General features: G+C 36.2%; 1 protein-coding gene across 1 annotated transcript in view; it reads right to left on the bottom strand.

The window, feature by feature from the left end:
• Positions 1-9971: 9971 nt before the first annotated feature.
• The window catches only part of AGO3 (Argonaute 3), a 67145-nt gene continuing 54177 nt past the window's right edge, over positions 9972-22939 (bottom strand). Inside the window, exon 19 of the transcript XR_011335685.1 lies at positions 9972-10728. The gene's annotated coding sequence lies outside the window, so the exon portion shown is untranslated. The remainder of the gene's footprint in view (positions 10729-22939) is intronic.

Below are 22939 nucleotides of genomic sequence, written 5' to 3'. Positions count from 1 at the left end.
ATGAATCCCTCTGAGATAAATTCAAATTCACTTGAGCCCGAGGAACATTATTGTTCAATAAGTGAAGATTTAAAGTTAATTCAGGACAGAAATCTGAACTCAGAGAATTTGTTGCTAACGTAGAGACAGCGATTACTTTAGTCCACCCCAGTAAGAGAGTTTTGTTTGCAAAGTGCATAGAGTCTAAGATAACAGGGGAAACAAGGACTAAGTTGTTAAGTAGAACGTATAGAGATACGTGGGATAGTATTAATAAAATACTAGAGGAAAGCTATGCATCTAGAAGGACGGTCGATTTTGTGCTTGCAAGCTAATCAGCAGTACGCAAGGCGTGAGTGAGGTGATAACCTCGTGGGGATGGAGGATAGATGAGATTCTCCTTAGCAGTAGAGATCGCGCTTGAAGAGAAAGTGCGTTAATGTTGGGAGAGAAGAGATTTTCCCGAGAGAGGAATCGAGGCACTTGAGTTCGAGGACACAAGGCCCAAGGACTCCGGGTTCGAGAACCCACGGTGTACATGTATAGTCACATGTTTTAAATGTCTGAGAGATAGGGCAAAGGAATGCCGTTCGCGTGTAAATGCGCAAAGTGTGGTAGTGAAGACCACAGTGTTAGGGACTGCCAGGCCCGAGTGGCCAGGGATCCGAGGATCCAGTAAACGGCTGTCATAACTCTACGTTACAACTAGTAAGTAATCAAGTAAAAGGTGAAATTAATGCACTCATCGACACGGGATCTGAGCTTTCGCTTATTCAAAGAGACGTTGTTTTAGTTCAAATAGAGGAAACTAGTATACAGTTGAAAGGATTAACAGGTGACACACTTCTTGCCCTACGACAGATAAATTTAAACTTCGAGGTAAAAGATGAACGGTACCAACAGCTGTGTTATGTAGTTGACCAACTCCCCCAACCATATGATTGTATTTTAGGTCAGGACTTTCTTCAAAAGAATGAAATAACCTTGGTATTCGCCCCATCCCAATCCACCCAGGACAGAACGGCTCGTAAAAATTCCATTGAAAGCGAAAGGAAACGTTATTATATTGAGGCAGGAAATATAACCAGGTATTTCTAGGAAACTCAGTCACAAATATTGAGAATGAACAGGCTCTTGTCTGCATAGTAAACACCTCAAATGAAGCGAATCAGTTGGGTAACGTAAATGTAAATTGGGAGAGACCTCCAACACAATACACGTGCAACTTGGTTCGAAACCCAAAGAAAATAAATGAACCTTTTACTAAAAAGCAGGAAAATAGACACGCGAAAATAAACACTCAGCTCCGTTTAGATCATATCGTGGATATAGAGGAGAAAGAATCCATTCGGGAGATATGCCACGAATAAGTAGACATTTTTCACCTCCCAGGTGACACTTTAACAGCCACTACAGTGGCTAAACACCACATTCCCACACCAGACGTACCTCATGAAAGAGCGATACACGTTAAGCCCTATGGGATACCCGAGGTTCACAAGGAAGAAGTGAATAAACAGGTTTCTCAGAGGACGGCATAGTAGCCCCTAGTTCGAGTCCCTGGAACTTTCCAATACTAGTCGTTCCTAAAAAAAATTAGACGCATCAGGTGAAAAGAAATGGAGGATATGTGTAGACTTCAGAAAGTTAAATGACATTACAATTGATGACAGCTACCCCCTTCCCAATATCCAAGATATTCTAGACAAACTATGAAGAGCTCGATTCTTTTCAGCATTAGACTGTGCGAGCGGTTACTTGCAAATCCCAATAGCTGAGGATGATGGAATGAAAACAGCTTTTCCAACAGAAAGTGGTCATTACGAATATACTAGAATGCCGTTTGGTTTAAAGTCCGCACCGAGTACTTTTCAAAGACTCATGAATAATATTTTGATAGGTTTGCAGGGAATACGAACATTAATATACTTCGATGATGACATTGACATAATTTATTCCGAAACTTTGGAAGAACACAATGCTAGATTAAGATAAGTTTTCGACAGATTCAAGAATCATAATCTGAAATTGCAACCCGATAAATGTGAGTTTCTGAGACAAGAACTAAATTATCTTGGTCACGTCGTAACAGCCAACGGTGTAAAACCCGACCCGAAGAAAGTCGAAGCAATTGTAAATTTCTCTTCTCCAAAATCACCGACAGAGATCAACTCATTTCTCGGTCTAGTAGGATATTACAGGAAATTCATCAAAGATTTTAGTGAGTTGGCTAAATCTTTAACAGAATTATTGAAGAAGGACGTTGCTTTCAAGTGGACAGACGTTCACGAAAACGCAGTTCAGGAACTAAAAGAAAAGATTATCACTCCACCAATATTACGGTATCCTGATTTCACTAAACCCTTCATTCTAACCTGCAACGCTAGCAACAACGCAATTGGATGCGTGTTCAGTCAGGGCACGGTAGGCCAAGACCTCCCCGTAGCTTTCGGGAGTAGAACTCTGAATCAGGCAGAACGCAACTATTTCACGATCGAGAAGGAACTATTGGCGATAGTTTGGGGATGTAAGCATTTCCGACCTTACTTGTTGGGAAGGTCGTTTACAATCATAACAGATCACAGACCGTTGACTTGGATATTCAGTGTCAAAGACCCCAGTTCGCGACTTCTCAGATGGCGACTATTATTAGAAGAGTACCAATATACTGTTTAGTACAAGGCAGGAAAACAAAACACCAATATGCAGACGCGCTAAGCAGAAACCCACAGCTCTGCGCCCTAATTTCAGAAGAAGAGCTTACTGACGAGAGAAAGAACAAAATTATTAAACAAATGCACGAATGCCCAGTAGGAGGCCACCAAGGAATACATCGAACCCTTGACCAGTTGAAATTGTATGTAAATTGGCCTAATATGAAATCGGAAGTAGAAGAGTACATTAGGACCTGTCCCACTTGTCAAAAGAATAAGATGACCAGACCATATATTAAGCAGGAATTAGAGATTACCGATACTCAACCCGAACCTTGGATAAAATTAGCTCTTGACGTCGTAGGTCCCCTTCCACTAACGGAACAAGGACATAAGTACATACTGACTTGTCAGGACAACCTAACGAAATATTTGATAGCTGTACCTATTGAAAATCAGGAAGTCGAAACTGTAGCAAACGCCTTAGTGCGAAATGTTTGTCTTGTATATGGAATTCCGCAAATTATTCTATCTGACCAAGGCGCGAATTTTATGAGTAATGTTTTCAAACAAGTATGTAAAGTGTTCAAAATTGACAAGATAAACACTACTGCGTACCACCCCGAGAGTAACGGCGCTTTAGAAAGGACTCACAAAGTGTTAACAGAGTACTTACGATGCTTTTGCACTGAAAAGCAAACACAATGGGATGATTGGGTACCATTTGCTATTTTTGCTTACAACATGACGCCTCACACGGTCACAAAATTCACACCATTTGAATTATTGTTCGGCAGAATTGCAAAAAGGAAAACCAGGACCGCTATATAATTATGAAGATTTGGTACAAGGATTAAGATTCAAATTGAAGGCTAGTTATGAAATTGCTCGAAACAATATGACACTCGCCCATAAAATTAGAAGTTGGAATGCAAGTATTAATGTAAAATGAAAATGTTAAATTGGGAACCTCAAAGAAACTGAATTGTTCATGGTTAGGTCCCTATGAGATAACAAAGGTCTATGATAATAACAACATTGAAATTAGTTTGGGAAAGAATAAAACAAAACGCATTCACACAAATCGAATGAAACTATTTTTCTCTCCTTTCAGGAATGATGGGTAAATCAGTCTTCATGTGGATACTGACGGGACTTGTCACCCGAGCAGTTGGTCTCGATTTTACTTATACTAAGATGGAAGAAAGCTCAGGTCTTTACTTCGATGCTCGTGGAGAAGTGCAATTGTCCGCAACTGATTGGAAGTTAGTTACATACATTAACCCTCCTATTATCAAGAGGGATATTGCGATTACCCCACACGATTTTTCTCCATATTTCTGTTTGAAATTCCATGTATTTGTCCGTTATATGTCTACTAACAATTTGAATTATCGATAACATAAGTAATTACTTTACAAATATAATCTTCATCTTACGATGTTCGGTGACGTATACACGTCCGTTGATGTGACATATTAATGAATTTAAATACTATTATAATCACAATCATGACCGGAGAACAGGAAGTTGCAGGTTCGATTCCCGCTCGAGGTTGTGAAATTTTTTTTTCATACCATGGCATGATTGTGACTATAATAGTATTTAAATTCATTAATTACTTTAATTTAAGTTGTAATTCACATTATTTATGTGGGGCGTTCTTGTTACCCCCCCCCCCCTTGGTAGTCTGTGCCATGACAATTCTGGGATATAAAATCGAAACTGTAGCTTAATTTTTCCATGTCTATTTGTCTGCCTCCAAAATACTTTATTTTGTGTTATTTATAATAATTTATATATGTTATTAATATTATCATGATCTTCTGTTCGCAATTTTTTATTTCTGTGTGTAAAGGTTTTTTTCTGAAAGTGATTTTGTTATAAATAATGATTCGTTTAGCTTTTTTTCGAGATGCTCGTTGTAGTATAGGTTGTGTTCGAATACAATAGCTATTTGAATTCCAACAAATAACTAAAATTAAATGTATTATTTTTTTTTGTACTTGGTTATTTAACGACACTGTATCAACTAAATAGGTTATTTAGTGTCAATGAGATTGGTGATAACGAAATGGTATTTGGCGAGATGAGGCAGAGGATTCGCCATAATTACCTGACATTTATTTTACGTTTGGGGAAAACCTCGAAAAAAACTTAACTGAACAGAAATGGAACTCACACTCAAGTGCAACTCCGGGGGGGGGGGGGGAGCACACAAGCGCCTTAGCCAATTGAGCTACGCTGGTGGCGATTTATTATTTTCATATATTCAGAAATTAATTTTTATTTTTGTACAGTATAAACGTTATTCAGTTGCTCATGGTTGTATATATGGCATTGTGATATTTAATTTCCAACAACTAACAAATGATTTCCAATTTATATTACAGTACTGTGATATTCATTGCTTGTAAATGTGTTTGCCACCATGTCAAAATTATGTAGCATTAAGAAGTTTGTCTTGACATGAAAGAGAGGCAAATTTAAATTTACCGTATGTTACCTCACAGTGTCACCAGTAACATATCTAAAGTCCATTAATTGTGGTGCATGTTTCCAACAAAATGGAACAGGACTTTTGAACCATCATGTGTTTTTGAAAATAGGATGATTATTTTATATTTTACATTGGTGACTTTAACGCCCATTCCCAACTTTGGGGCTACAATAATGTAAACCAACCTGGAAAAATGATCATGGACCTCCTAAATACTACAACCGCAGAACCTGTCTACAGAAAAGAAGCTCCCCCTACTTTCATACATTATTCTGGTTCTGGTACAAATCCAGACTTATTACTAGTAACATCAGATGGCCATTACGAAACCAAGAAAAAAATAATTGAAGACCCTGGATCTGGTCATAGAGAAATCATTGCTTCTATCCATCTCCACCAAAACCGAACAAAAGAACCCTACAATAACAAAACAACATGGAACTTTAAGAAAGCGGGTTGGAAACTATTTACTACAGAACTAGATGAACACCTCAAGCTCAACACACCACTAATGGAAAATATAAACTCAGATAGATTGAACAAATATTTCTGTGAATCCATTCTTAAAATTGCGAAAAAGCACATTCCACGGGGCAAACCAAAAAAATACACCCCATTCTGGACAGAAAACCTGAATTTATTGAAACAAGATAGAGATAAAGCAAGAACCAAAGCAGAACATAGCGAAACACCAGAAGATGCTCAAGATTGGAGGAAGAAGACTGCCATTCTTAAAAAAGCAATCATAATAGCAAAAAAGAACAGTTTTAATAAATTTATCGAAAATATTAATTACAGAACTGATAGCGCTAAAACATATAAATTTCTGAGAATATTTCCAATACACAGGAAAATACTAGCCAACCTATGCTAACAGATAGTAGAGATATAGCAAATGCATTTAATAAACACTTCTCAAACTCTCACAGATTACATCCCAATATAAAAAAAACTGACAAATTTATCAAAAAAGAATTATATAAAAATAATAAAAACAATATTACTAGCAATATCACAAAACCTGAAATATTTCATCAAAATTTTACTCCCAAAGAATTAACTATAGCTATACAAAATTTAAAAACCAAGAAATCTCCTGGCCCCGACAACATTCATTCCGAATTTTTGAAACATCTGGGGGAAAAAGCCAAGTCTGTACTTTTATCCATTTTCAATTTATCATGGAACAACTCAATTCCTGGAAAAAAGCAATCATTGTATCAATTCACAAAAAAGGGAAATCTGCTCATGATGTTAACAGTTATCGACCAATAGCACTATTAAGCATGATAGCAAAAACCATGGAGTCCATGATCTCCAACAGATTAACTTGGCATTTAGAATCCCAAAATCTTTTATCACCAACTACACTCTACCAATGAACAAGTCATATGCCTCAGCCAAGAAATAAAAGATAGTTTTAACAAGAAAGAAGATACCTTGGCAATATTTATTGACTTTCAGTTAGCATATGACTCTGTTTGGAGAAATAAATTATTTCTAAAACTCCAGAAATTAAGTATCTCCAGCAATATGTTCAGATGGATATCAGAATTCCTTAGTCAAAGATTCATTGCCACTAAATTCAATAACTCACTTTCTAATTACAGACAAACATATCGAGGTCTACCTCAGGGCGCTGTCCTCAGCACAACTTTATTCAATATTTATATAAATGACTTACCCTCCCTATTAGAGAAATCAAACGTGAAAACAGCACTATTTGCAGATGATATAGTTTTGTGGACTTCCAGATCTTGCAAACATAGAGACAAAATTAAAAATTCTGCTCTTAAAGCTCTAACTCAACTACATGAATGGAATACATCAAATTTGATGACACTCAATTTAAGCAGAAGTAACTACCAAATATTTTCACTTGGTAAAAAAGAAAGAGAATTCAATATCCAATACAATGGCCAACACCTTCCTAGGACTTATGAATCCAAATATCTTGGAGTTATTTTCGATAGTAAGTTAACACGGAGCAACCATTTGAAATACATTTGAGAAAAAGCTCGTAAAAGATTCTCTCTTCTAAAAAGACTAGCAGGAAAGAAATGGGGATGCTCTAGGAATACTTTGAACACTACATACAAAATGTTTATACAGCCAGTGCTGACATACTGCGGAGAAATTTTAATTACTTCACCTTTCATAAACGACATTGAATATGTTCAAAACCAAGCTCTCAGACTCATTACTGGTGGAATCAAAACAACGCCAATAGATTCTATGAGATTCCTCACTAATATTAACAGCATCAAAATGACAATAGAAGAAAAAGCACTGATTCAATATGAAAAACTTATCAGATTACCAGGAAACAATTGGCATTCATACAGTCCTCTCTGTAGATTGAAAACTCAAAAAAGTTTCATATCCATAGTTAAAGAATTAAAAAAGAACATCAATATCCCGAATTTAAAAGAAAACTTACAAATTAAACCAAACCCTTTAACTCTATTAAATATAGAATATAATCTAAATTTAACAGAAGAAATACTGAAATCAGAAGTAAACACTGAAATACTGAAACAATTGTCTTTAGAGCAATTAATATTAGGTACCCTCCACAAAACTGGCTTCATTTATACACCGACGGATTCTTGATCTCCAGAGAACAAGGTGCCGGTGCAGGTGTTACGTGCTGTCTCTTCTCACTTTATAGATCTCTTGGATATGGAACAACAAGTTTTGATGGAGAAATCGTTGCAATAAGTGAAAGTCTCAGGAATCTTCTATTTCACATCAATAAATTTAAGAATGCAGTTATATTGTCAGACTCCAAAGCAGCTATTCTATCAATAGTCTCTAAACACACACCTTCATCTCAAAGAACAGAAATAACTAAAATGCTCTCTCAATTAATATCACTCAATAAAAGAATTGTATTCCAGTGGATACCATCCCATTGTGGAATCCTGGGAAATGAGAATGTGGATGCACTAGCAAAGAAGGACAGCACTGCTACTTACAGACCTGTTACTAAATCTACATATTACTCTGTGAAAAGATTTATTAAATCTACATACTTAGACTTCAACAAACAAAATTTGACAACACAATCTCAACACGAAAATCGTCTGTAGCTGCATTTAGATTGGCAACAGGCCATGATTATTTGGCCAAACACCTGCATAGAATTGGAATACATCAGTCCCCTAACTGCCAATTGTGCAACTCAAACCAAGAAATGGATTCGGAACACCTCAAAATCTGTGCTTCAGTAGCTGACCATGATAATATCTTTGAAAAACGTTGGAGTGTAAGAGGTCAAATGACTTTATTGTCAAATGCCTGGCATTAGAAAACAACAACATTTTTTGTAAGTCTATAATCAATAATACATACTCTTAACGGCAAAAAGAATGAGGTGCTGACAATTTCTTATGCAAGATCATTGTTATAAATTCATTTTATTATTGTCCTTTGAGTTTTAATACAGTTAAAAGCTTACTGTATTTATGCAAAAATTAATTTCTGGTCCTACAGAATTTATCTGTTCTGTTTAACTATTCTTACCGAATTGAATTGTCTGTATTTTATTGGATTCCTAAAAGACAACACTTTTATTATATGCAAATTAGATCACCTGGGATAAATTATTTATGGTTGAGTCTAAATCATTAATATATAAACTAGAAACAATATTGGACATAAAATTGATCCCTGGGAACTCCACGTTCAATATTTCCAAATTCTGAATAACTTGTGACTATTTAGTATACTTATTTCCAGTTTTTGTTTTCTATTTGATAAGCAAGATGTAAACCAATGAAGGTCGCAACTTTAATTTACTTATCGAAATACTATGTACACAAATTCTCTAGTTCACAATATATTCCAGCAATATGTAGATCAGTTTATTATATAAGGACATTATTTTCCTTAGTCTCTGAATAAAGAACTACACACAGACCAGGTCTCGCCTATTAATAGCCAACAGGTGATGGCCAATAATATTTTTACCAGGCAGACATAACGAAGTTTATGAACAAATGCCATTTCATATTTTTAATTAATTTAAAAAAAATAATAATAATTTTACTGTAGCAGGAGGTGAACTCTCAACCTCTGGTACGAAAGTCAGACATTTTACCACTGGGCCACACACAGCTCATAAGATTTATTACATTGTAGACGGACGACTTTCAATGAAGAGACACCACAGCAATGCCTTGCAGTGGGTTACGTTTACATGAGTGAACCGCGTGATAGAACTTAGCATTTCTATCAACTAAGAGTCAGCCCATTCTTTTTGCCGTTAAGTGTACATAAATTGTTTATATTCTAAATGATTAACGAAGTTTGATGTATGATTTTGATTGGGGTAATTATATTACCTCCCCTTGGTAGAAGTGAGTTGAGAAAAACCTTGGTAGCAGGAGGATTAAGACTCATTCGTACTGCCTGTTTAATATTCTGAGAACGTGTTTTTTAATTGGAACTGAACATTACAAATAATTCTTTTTATATGATGGTGATGAAGTTATGGATTTTCTGTTCCTCAGCTTGTAAGACATGGTTCCTAACGTGTATGAAAATATTCACAGTTCTGCTTCTTGTAGTTTTTAAAAAAGGATACATTAAAAACCAATGTTGTGAGGGCCCCCTTAAAAAAAAAAGTAATTTCAAAGAGTTCATCAATATAGCTGTACAGTACATCCAATCAAAATAAAGTTAATGTGGAATATGCAAGACACACATTTCTTTTGGAAAATGTGTTTCTTATTGGTTGAGTAGTTTTCCAACATAAAATTTAAATAGTAACCTGTCTGTTTTGATCACTTCTGTCTTCAACCTTCTCTTCATGAAATGAGATATTAAAACCAATATAGTTTTGTGACAGGAATTTTTATTATTTAGATTTTTCAATACATCCAGTAGTGCAGCCATCATTTTCAATTTTTTTTCCTCCAATTCCTTCATCTCCTTCCATCTCTTTTCTTCCTTTTCTTCTTTTACAATATCTTCTTCTTGTTTTTTTTTTTTTTTTTAGATAATTGTGAAACCACAATGGTGATTCAGAGTCGCGTACTCTTTTCTTCTTTAATGGTGAAGAAGAGGAAGAAGTTGAGGGAGAAGGAAATGAAGGAACTGAAGAAGATTCACTATTATTTCTTTGTAAAAGAGGCCGGAGATTGCAACTGTTGGTGATGTATGAGGTGGGGGGTTGAGTGTTTACATCTTTTGCATACACTTCGTGTATAATATCAAACCATTCCCACCTCACACAGCCACTTCCAGATTTGGATCTCTTATCTAGGTTCATTCTGTAGGTCCCCATTAAATTCCTCCACTTTGAATCGCACTCACTGGGCAAGTAACTGTGGCCTTTGTCCTTAAGACTTGCTGAAATTCTTGACCACAGTCTGCCTTTATACTGTGATTTTTTTAATTCCACCTCTAATTGCAGTCTCTCTGTTATCAAAAGGTGTGTGGCAGCCGTTGGCCATGTTGATGCTGCTGGTGTTGTTGTTGTTGTTGATGGTCCTGCTGCTGTCGCCTCTGGCATCTGCGATTCAGCAGTCTGTGCCAGAAGAATTCCCAGAGAGGAAAGTTTGCTGAGATATTTGTGTTTGAATTCTTCGTCTGAAATGAAATAAAAATAATAAGGCTCCATTGAAGTTTATGAAATTGTATGCTCTTGGGCTTACAAGGAAAAACCCACTAACTATGCTTAAAAAATAGTTTATAACATATCTAAGTAAGAATTTTTTTCTCTGTAATTTAGGAGAACGGTCTTAATGACATTTCCATCCAGTCCCTATGTATGAAGATAGCTGAAATATTCTAAGTCCATAAATGACAGATTCGTGACAGGGAGAACCTTCTAAATTCAAATATCTCAAAACTAGGTTTTAAGGAGTTAGCAGGTTTTCCTTGTAAGTCCACAGAAATAACTCATTTCAATCATAATTCCATATGATCCCTTCGGACATGTTAATATTGTGACGCCCACGTGAGATTCGATCTCACGACCGAGTCGGCCTTGTTTTGGGCGGGTTGTGCACGCATCTGACTCCTGGGGCATGGCTACGCGCAGTGAAGGAGGAGAGCAGCAGCGTGCGAGATGATTCGAGAATGGACACACGCGTCAAAATATCGCGAACTATCCAGAACTCGTACTTTCTCGCAACGATAGTTTAGCTATAAAAGAAGAAACGCGAGCGAACTTGAGCAGTTTTCAGTTTATTCAGCCATCCAGTGAGTAAGCCAGAGCAAGCAAGCCAGTCTTGTGTACCGGAGTTCGACTCGAGTGTGCGTCCGCAACTGTGTCAGCATCCAAAGGCCTGAGTTCGAGTGCAGTGGACCGCAGTTGGAGGGACCTGAGTTCGAGTGCAGTGGACCGCAGTTGGAGGGACCTGAGTTCGAGTACAGTGGACTGTCTCTGAAGGTCAGTGGTTCGAGATACTGTGAACTCGAGTGACTGAGCTAGAAGAACTGTGAACTGAGAACTGACAGTTCTGATTTGTGAATAGTGCTTTGTAAATATTAGTTGAGATTAACAGTTCATTGTTGTTCGTAATAGTCCAAGTAAATTGTCATTGTCGTCAGTGGAGTGCTATAACGAATACTGTGTTGAGTGAAAATCCTATTGTTGACGAGAGCGTTTAAGGTGAATTGTAGAAAGGAATTATTGTTGAGATAATAAAGTTACATTGTTGTTTAGTTTAAAAAGTTACAATATGTTAGGATTTGTTATATTGCATTTAGTTATATTTCTTATATACTGTGACTCGTTAAAGTATTCATTGTCAGAGCTTTGTGGAGAGATTTGAAGACTGTTAGATAATTATATACTAATGTACATAATACAGCAAATTATGGATTAGCAGGAGTTACATGCAACCCAAAAGAACTACTATTAGCACCACTACACTATGGAAGAGTTAAATGAATTCTCCCCCCCCCCCCTAAAATAATTTTTTTATTAGGTTATTTTACGACGCTGTATCAACATCTAGGTTACCCAAAATAAAAGCTTTGTGCCACCTTGTGCTAACAAACATAATATTTATTCGTGTTCATTGCTAACGATATAGCGGATTATGTTCTAGAACTAAATCCTTAACATATTTTATGTTGTTTGTAATCTTAACATCATGTAAAACAATTACGAAGTGTCCTTGATCAAGGTATCTATTTTACGCAAAGGGGAAAGAATGTAGAGATCAGCTACAAACTTATCGCACTCCGCTGCACAAAACAAGTAACAGGTAGGAGGGGACTGTTAGGAGTGGGGGTATAAAAATATGAGATTATACTGAGGCGGGAGGATTGCAGCAAATGTTTCATTCCTGTAACTACCTGCACCCTCTTCGCAATACTTTTGTTTTAAGACACACATAGTTCTTTATCACAGAAAATGGTGGCTTTGCCACATCACCATAGTACCTTAAAGCATAATGAATTTAATCCCATTGCAATTTTTAAGCTAAATTAATTATACAGATATTTTAGTTTGTATGAATAAAGAAATATTTCTCCTGGACATCTGGGGTGATGCAATATGGTGGAATGGCCACGTGTTCACTTATCCTTCGAAGAGGTGGAAAAATTCAAATATCTTGGAGCAACAGTAACAAATATAAATGACACTCGGGAGGAAATTAAATGCCTATTAAATATGGGAAATCGCAAATATAAATAAATAAAATAATAGACTTAAATTTAAATGTTCATGGATCCATCGTCGTTCCTGCAATAATTCCTATGTGCAAAATATAAAATTTTTCTGTAGGAAGAAAAAAACACATTATTCATTCCCTGGCAGTGGAACGTAAGAGATTGTGAATTTTTACATTTTGGAAAGAAAGAAATATAATTACATATCAATATTTGCTGTATCAATATTTCAGTTATTTAATAGATAAAAAAATATGAAAATCGATAAATGTCACATAGGAGTTACTGCAGGAACTACGATGGTGTGCATCAATAACGATCTAATTAGAAAAAAATATATGTACATTTTAATTTAACTTAGTTACAGTTTTTGCGATTTTCCAATATTTTGTTATTTTGGATATGTCGCCCTTTGTAAATCGATGACAGAACTACACTGTGGTACATAAAGCTTGATGTTCTACATTTTCTACCAAAGACTAGGCCTACTTCTCCCGCCAGCATTCTTAAGCATAGTGTTGCTTCCCTTCAAACTTCAGAAACAAAATATATTACATTCAAGTGCCTGGCAACTGCAAATAAAGTATCATCACAATCTAGTATATACAGGCACGAAGCTTGAGTTGTGAGGGTGCTAGGAACAATAGACTGTGCAGGTACTATTTCACATTGTCTGTAATGAGGCTATATTTGCGATCTATCCTAGTTGTTAGCAACTACAGTAGCGTGCAAATGAATCCGAACAACGTAATTACTTATGCAAAAACACTCAAACGGGATAAAAAAAAGGATCTAAGACATACCTCAGTAATCTATGTGGCCTCCCTTGTTCCTAATAACAGCTCTGAGACGATTTGGCATGGATTCCACTAATTTCCCACAAATATTCTTCATTTCTTCATCGCGAAACCCTACACCAATGAGGACAGAAATCATCTTCTCCTTTGTAGAACAATCCATTTTTTGCATTCTTCTTTTGCAAATTGACCACAAGTTCTCAATGGGGTTGATGTCGGGTGAGTTGCCTGGCCAGGGGAGTACCTGAATATTCTTCTTGTTGAAGAATTCTATAGTTTTTCGAGACGTATGGCATGGTGCCAGGTCTTGTTGGAACACACCTCTGCCATCTGGAAATGATTTTTGCAGCTGGGGTACGATTCTGGTTTCCAATAAGTGAATATATTTGTCAGAATTCATCATTCCCTTGATAGGTATTAATGCTCCAGGCCCTTCATGTGTAAAACAATCCCAAAACATTACTTTAGGGGGGTATTTGGGTGCTTGTTGGAGATGAGCTGCTGTTACTTTTTCAGATCCTTTCCGTACGTAAAAAACACGGTGGCCATGGACCTCGAAATGAGACTCATCGGAAAAAAGTACATTCTTCCAGTCATTCACTGTCCAGTGTTGATGTAATTTTGCCCACATTAAGCGTTTTTTGCACATAACAGGGGTTAGCAGTTGCTTCTTAATAGGCTTACGAGCCCTTCGTCCAGCTTCCAAAAGCCTACGCCACACTGTTGTGACGTGAATATTCACCCCAGTGGTAGCCATTAACTCGCGGGTTAAGTCGACAGCAGTTAGTCTAGGATTTAATTTACTTTTCCTGACAATTAAACGATCATCTGCAGGTGAAGTCTTCCTTTTCCGGCCACAGTTTCCTTTTTTCTGGGGTGTGATGGATCCAGTCTCCCTGTATCGTTTTATGATCGAATTAACAGTAGCCAAACCGATGTGACATTCTGCAGCAATTTGCCTCTGTGTCATAGAAGAATGCTCTGCTAATGTTATAATTTTAGACCGTTTTCGTGGAGTTGTATCCATTTGTGAAGACGACAGAATGTACACAGGATTGCAGTATTAAGTCTTCAACACAACTGAAATGCTTATAAGTACAAAACGACAGACAAAATGTCACATATTATAAAAAAAAATAATGACAGACCTTCAACAATGGAATTACACGTACTACAGATGTCAATTAATGCGGTATGAACAGCTGTGAGGCCATCAAAGACAGAAAATGTAAAAATATGTCGTGTTCAGATTAATTTGCATGCTACTGTATCTATGGATGCATATTTAATACGTATTGAGCTTCGTGACTATGTATACTGGACTGTGGTATCATGCCGTGGTCAAATCATAATTCTACCTCCAAGATATCGTGGCTGATGAGTGATGTGGCAGTACCTCAGCAACCGTTCTTATGCAAGATCATTGCTATAAATTCATTTTATTGTCCTCAGTAATGAGTTTAAATACAGTTAAAAGCTTACTGTATTTATGTAAAAATTAATTTCTGGTCCTACAGAATTTATCTGTTCTATTTAACTATTCTTACCAAATTTAATTCTCTGTATTTTATTGGATTCCTAAAAGACAACACTTTTATTATATGCAAATTAGATTACCTGGGCTAAATTATTTATGGTTGAGTCTAAATCATTAATATATAAACTAGAAACAATATTGGACATAAAATTGATCCTTGAGAATTCCATGTTCAATATTTTCAAATTCTGAATAACTTTGTAACTATTTAGTATACTTATTTCCAGTTTTTTTTTTCTATTTGATAAGCAAGATGTAAACCAATGAAGGTCGCAACTTTAATTTACTTATCGAAATATTATGTACACAAATTCTTTAGTTCACAATATATTCCAGCAATATGTAGGTCAATTTATAATATAAGGACATCATTATTTTCCTTAGTCCCTGAATAAAGAACTACACACAAAAGAGGAAATCCACACTTTACAGTGTTCCAAAATATATCCTCCCAACATGAAATTTGGAGATTTTGAAGGACGTTCAACTCGTGATTTTGAGAGAGGGAAATTTGTCAAAAGTGATTTTTTTTTTCCTCGTTTGAACGAGAATTATAAAAAATGAAATTATATTGATAAACTTACCGAAAAAAGTTTAGATATATTGTATGAAACCTATGATGCACATAACCTAAAAACCTGTGAAACAGATGAGGAGTTGGAGGTTTGAAGATTGCTTTTAAGTAACAAGTATTTGGGTAACACGTTCTTCAAAATATCCTGAAATTTTTTCCCATGTAAATACCAAAACAAATTTGTCAAAAGATGAACAAGCAACAAACATTTAAGGCAGTACACAAAGAAGCAGAACAGAAAGATGGTAATGAGAAGTTATCCGATAATCACTACAAATAATACTACTAATTTAAAACAACAAAATAAACCCCGATTAATGTTAGGCTTTTCATGCAATAGCAATAGAAGATTCACTAGGACACTTATTAAACCCATGCTCCCTCGTCTTAATTCTGGCTCTGGGAAGAACGAACATGGAAATCTACAGCAGATACAAAACTAAAAACAAAACATACAAAATACCTTCTATCCATACTGTCTTGATATAAGTGAGTCTACAAAATCATGAAACTGCATTAATATTAAATCTGGAAAGAAGATAGGCACCAAACAATCATTTCCAGACTGAAGAGTGCCCACATATGTAATATTCGTAGAAATAACGAGCCCCGATACCAACAGTATACCAAATAACATAGAACTATAGTATAATAATTACCGTACTCCAATAAGCACATTGAATTCTAAATTAACATTTACATATCGTAATATAATTAAAACATAATCTCAAGGCTTACCATTAATCATATTTGCATAAGTCTCTTCGTCCAATATTAATTGGAACATCCTTCGATCCATTATTACTTCTAACGTAAATTCTGAAGCCATTTACCCAATACTTTCACACGTGGTGCTCAAGGAATTAAAGAGTAGTGCGTGCCGCGTGGTGGTGATGATGAAGACCCAGCAGAAAGCAAGAAAGGACCAAACCGTCTGCTATTCCTGCCCTTTGCGAGAACCAATCCTAAGGACTTCAGTAATCATCCCGATAAAAGGAAGTTGCACAATAAGCCTGAGGCTGCAGTGCCTCCTCTGGAAGGAAAAAAATATATGGAATGAAACAATTCTGTACCACTGTATCTTGCCATAATGGGCATTCAAAGACAAAACAGATCCCTACCTGTGTGGGGGAGGCCAGCCAAGCACTCATTCGAAGTCCACTGCATTCTGCTGTCAGGCATGTCTTATCACTACTCTTCAACCACAACCTAACCCACAAAGAGCTCCAAAATGAAGGGGCTTATACAGCCCGCCAGTCCATAGCTGTCTTGCAGCATGATTTCCACAGCCAATTGATTTCTGGATTTGGAGACATTACTTGGTCAGCACAGTCGCCAGATTTGACCACCACTGAATTCTTCTTGTGGGGGTACCTGATGAATCAAATGTTCGCTACACACTCTTCAACACTGGCTGACCTTATACGAAAAGCTGCAGGATATGCGAAATTGTGTGATGCAGTGTTTCATTCAGAGCTTGGAGAAATGCATTCAATGTAGTGGTGGTGAAATAATTGTGTTCTGTAATGACAAAATGGCATATATCTCTACTATGTTTTCAAGGTATGTTTAAATAAATTCCTCTGTTACTCATAATATGCTGCCCTGTTATATCTTACCATTCATCCTGCCCAACTCTGCATCATGCAATAACAGCCAAAAAAGTTCTCACTGCAGTGCAAGCTTGGCTTGATGAAGCAGTTCAAAGCATTGAACACTGATGGTGATTGTTTTCAACATATAATTTCTGCCTTTTCTGCTTTGCCTTTCGATAAGATCAAAGAAGGTGTGTTTGATGGACCTCAAATTCGTGTCCTTGCATGTGACGAGGAATTTGTCAGGAAGATGAGTAACAAGAAGGTACCATGGCTGTTTTTTGTGGCAGTTACAAAAAACCAAAGAATGATTGTCCTTTCCCATTATGAAAACGGTAACATGTGGAAGAGAACAACCACCAGGATTCCCACTGTCGCTTGGTAATGACCACTAGATGGAAGTACAGTTGCTCCATGCAATTCAAATGAGAGTTATGTGACTTCTTTTGCAGTTGGTAGATGGCAGCATAGTGAAACTAATCAAAGTTGTTGCCTTCAAAGCCCATAAGACTGATCAATCGGTTACATGTGATCTGGGATACTAGTGATAATTTTAATGATGGGGATTATGACCATGAATAGTTCAGTTTACAGGTTTCATGTTTCTGTGTAATTTTTTTTTGCCTTTGATAAACAAATTAACCTCTATTCAATGTGTTTTCATTATCAAAAACGTGAGTGATTTCAGATGTATCCCAAGTTCACATCCTTCAAGTGAGTCTAGAATCAAACTGCACTTTGTCAAAAAATCTGATTTGTCAGAAAAGACGAAAATTTAGCGCAGTTAGACTCCAAACGAGCAGTTTATCACATTCCCTGCATAATTATGCTTACTTACTTACTTACTTACTGGCTTTTAAGGAACCTGGAGGTTCATTGCCGCCCTCACATAAGCCCGCCATCGGTCCCTATCCTGAGCAAGATTAATCCAGTCTCTATCATCATATCCCACCTCCCTCAAATCCATTTTAATATTATCTTCCCATCTATGTCTCGGCCTCCCTAAAGGTCTTTTTCCCTCCGGCCTCCCAACTAACACTCTATATGCATTTCTGGATTCGCCCATACGTGCTACATGCCCTGCCCATCTCAAACGTCTGGATTTAATGTTCCTAATTATGTCAGATGAAGAATACAATGCGTGCAGTTCTGTGTTGTGTAACTTTCTCCATTCTCCTGTAACTTCATCCCCCTTAGCCCCAAATATTTTCCTAAGCACCTTATTCTCAAACACCCTTAATCTATGTTCCTCTCTCAAAGTTAGAATCCAAGTTTCACAACCATAAAGAACAACCGGTAATATAACTGTTTTATAAATTCTAACTTTCAGATTTTTTGACAGCAGACTGGATGATAAAAGTTTCTCAACCGAATAATAACAGGCATTTCCCATATTTATTCTGTGTTTAATTTCTTCCCGAGTATCATTTATATTTTGTTACTGTTGCTCCCAGATATTTGAATTTCTCCACCTCCTCAAAAGATAAATTTCCAATTTTTATATTTCCATTTCGTACAATATTCTCGTCACGAGACATAATCATATACTTTGTCTTTTCGGGATTTACTTCCAAACCTATCTCTTTACTTGCTTCCAGTAAAATTTCCGTGCTTTCCCTCAAAACCTTATTCCTTTACTGTGGTCGTGCCAGAGAATCAGTCCCATTCCGAGGCTTATTTGAAGGATTCGTAACAAGCTGTTTTTTACGGTGATGGGTTGTTAGTCCCTCGCCCAACCCCCAAGCTGGAGGACCACCCCTCATTGGCTGTCCGCGACTGCTTATTCAATATATTCGCAGCTACCCTCCATATCTGGAGGCTGTCCTCTCGATCCGCAACCTGAGGACGCGCCATGCCGTGGTGATAGGGACCCACAATACATGGTGCATAATTATGCACTGAAAAATACCTTAATTTCATATTTAATTATTTGAAGAAAGTGTAGTTTGATTCTAGGTGACTCAAGTAGCATTTAATAAGGCTTGAATGTACGAAATGATACAAAAACTTATTGAGCTATTGATTCTAAAACATGATACTCGAAAATTTAAGTTTGTTTTAAAAAGCACAGATATATACAGATTTTTTTCATCTTCTGAAAATGTTGCTTCTCTGGGCTTGGGGAATTTTTGAACACATGTTTCAAACTATTGCAGTGCTGATTAGCTATAAAAATAAAATATCTTATACACTGTTTTATTTCAAAATCGGATATGTTCATAAACTTTTAAATAGCAATCAAATTTTTCTCTTAAACAAGACATGAATGGATAAAGAGCATTATGAAGCCATCATCATCTAAATCCAATATGGTCGCATGAGGATGAGGCAGTTAATGGAAACAACATGAACAAGCTGGGTTTTGGAAGACACACTAGTGGATAAGAAGACTTCTGGATCAATCACAGATTTTTAACGTTTAAAATAAAGGAGATAAAACGTAGTTTGGAACATTATGTGTAAACAAAATGACAGGGTAAAGGGAGTAGATTCAGAAACTACTGCTAACACAATTTCACCAGAAAGAGGACCTTGTGCCTCATATGCACAAGGTGAAAAATAATGAAAATAGGTATTAATATGTCAAGATTACATGAAAAGAATTACTGTCTTAGTTATTAAGTAATATTGGCATTTGAGAACAAACATGCTAAATATAGGTGCTGACTTTTGAAAATCTTGGGGTATGCTCATCATGTTACACTTTAAAACTCATAATTACCCCCTATATAATTATAGTAAATGTAAATGCTATAAAATTAACTTAAAATACATGATCACTCGCCTAAATATGGAGAGATTGGAACGTGCTCCTCCTAACAGTTGTTTTGCTGATGAATTCGTTGATTAGAGGTTTCAGGTTCAGTTCCCTTGCGAGATCGGAATGGATGTTCAATAATGCTACATGATTTAACTGGTCTTGGTTCATGGTGGCTCTGGTGTAAGTTTTCAGTCTTCAAAGTGCAGAAAACGAACGTTCTGCAGTACACGTGGATACAGGTATCGTTAAAAGAAGTCGCAATAATTTTACATATTCTGGTATCATGTTCTTTAGAGCTACACACTTGTCATCCTCTGTCCTACTCAAGTATTGCACTACACTTTCAAAGCTATCTAGTGTAACATTATGTTGTTTTACCACATCCAACAAAATATCTCTATGAAGAGTCAGTCTTACACAGTTGAAATCGTCACTGTAAAAAGAAGTAACATAGCTACTATCTTCTTTGCCTAATAAACACTGTTCTATTTTGACAAGGTGTGACATTGTTTCGGGCGGAAATCTGCTTTTAAAGCTGCTTACTGTTTGATCCACTTCCTCAAAATATAAAATTCGCAACTTTTCTTGAATATCTGATGAATTATGCTTGTCACCACCTCCTAATTTTAATGGCAATTTTCTAGAGCATGAAACACTGGGGAGACTTAATTGCAATGCATCACAATTTTCTTTAGCATGTTCCCAAAGTGATAAAAATGTATCTGTATTTCTGGCTCCTTCTATTGAAGACAAAACAACAACTACAGAATTACGAGAAGGCGGAAATTCAATGAAACTTTTTGAACTACTGTATTAAATTTTTCTATTATTTGGAATACAAAAATTAGCATCTTGATATGAAACAGAGTTTCAAATTTTTGCAGACATTTTAGAAATCCTTTAGCTTTTGCACCAGTATCACTTCTTTCATCTTGCATATCATTAAGAAATTGCAAAAGAACTTCATAATTATTATCTATGCACGCATGCACCATCTTGTTGGACAGAACGGTCTTAAACCTTGACCTGCTTCAATGTCATGAGAATCTGAAAGCAATTGTTTAAGATTTCCGAATTTGCCTAACCTCTTGGGTGAACCACGAATAAATGAAATCAAATCTTTGAGAATTGACAGAATATCTCTTAATACTGGAATGTTATTAAATGAGTCTTGAATAACTAAATTTAGGGAATGAGCCAAGCAGTGAATGTAAATAGCCCTGGGTTCAATTTCTTTTATCCGTGACTGTAATCCTTGCAGACAACCAATGACGTTTTTTGCACTGTCATAGCATTGCCCACGACAATTGTTCACAGAAATAGAATATATTAATAATATATCCTTCACAGATTTAAACAGGGTGTCTGAATCAGTTAATGGGAGCTCATAAATACCACAAAACAACTCATGAACAGCAAAATTTTGGTCAACAGTACGAAAACAAACAGACATCTGCTCTCTAATTGATATAGGCCTATCAGATATCTCGTCCAACATTAATGCATATAAATCATATTCTTTTATTTGTTGAATCAAAATTCTCTGAAGAGACATGCTTATCAATGTTATAATTTCATTAATTATGCATGAGACATCCACCTGTAACTAGTCTGATTAAGCTATAGTTTCAGTTCAGATACATCCTCGGAACGTAATTTCAGAAGACTGACAAAATTAAAAGACTTGTCAACATGACCACGTAAGGCCAATCCTTGGCAAACCAAGAATAATATTGAAGTAAAAATTTTCCTTAAACAAACAGTAGCGGCTTGCATTTCTTTTGCTTTAGAATGACCAAATGATGACAGAATATTTACTCCTTTTTTCATAGAATTATTTGTACTAACTGAACACATATGCAAATTACTTTCTTCATGAGATTTGGTTCATTTTAGCGCAACGGACCAGTTCTTAAAGCAGTATTTAACGAATGTATTATAGGAATCCTTGTTCACAGTAACAGTTTTTGGAGGCAATCTCTTGTTTTCACACATAGATCTACACAAAAAAACAATAAACTCAGTCATCTTTTTCGTTATACTGAATCCATGTATATGTTTTTACCCAATGTTTTTGAAAAGTCCTGCCCCTGCGGCTGCCATTTTCAGTACTTTTCGTGGAATTAAACAGGGATTTCATTGTCACAACCTGCCGAAGATGGATCACTTTTACTGCTACACGCTGTAGATTTGATATCACCATCACCATCACGATTATCAGTCGAAGTCCTTTTGTATTTCACTATATACTTATCCATTTTAACGATTTTGACACGCAAGACATGAAGACATAATATAATTTGAAGCATAAGTGACACATGTCAAACAGAACACAAACTAACGTCTAGCGGTCTACACGTTCTGACTTCTGACTACTTCGTTCAATTGTTGAAGTCTGGAAATTCAAATTCAGTATAAGTTACATTATATCCAACATGATTTCATAAAAAAAAATCTCTCGCTGGCTGTTGCGTTTCGTGATTGTTGCAGAGCTGCCAATTAAAGCGCAAAGAACTTCGCCAAGTTGTTATAAGTACTGTCCATTTACTGAATGTTTTGGCTAGGAGGGATCGGGCACTCTTCGCAGCAGGTATGTTGGCTCACTAGTAACATATGTGGTTGTGTCAAAAGTTTATCCTAAAAGAAACCGCTAATTAAATTCATAGTATAGACGTTTTCATCATATCATACCCAACTGGCTTCATTTCTAGTTATTTAATACAATAATTAAAGGTTACCGCCTTCAGTTTACATTATTGACTTAACAAGCGGCATTCCCTTAATATTTGGACTATTTAGAAAACGGTCACTTCACTTATATGTCAATGTGGATTTTAATTCCTATGAATTCAATTAGCCATTTGTTTTAAGATAACCTCTTTACAGCGGTGTATTACATAAGCCAGCCAC

This window comes from Periplaneta americana, chromosome 13, assembly GCF_040183065.1.
Source record: "Periplaneta americana isolate PAMFEO1 chromosome 13, P.americana_PAMFEO1_priV1, whole genome shotgun sequence".
Taxonomy (NCBI): domain Eukaryota; kingdom Metazoa; phylum Arthropoda; class Insecta; order Blattodea; family Blattidae; genus Periplaneta; species Periplaneta americana.
This window is presented reverse-complemented; position numbering and strand designations above follow the sequence as displayed.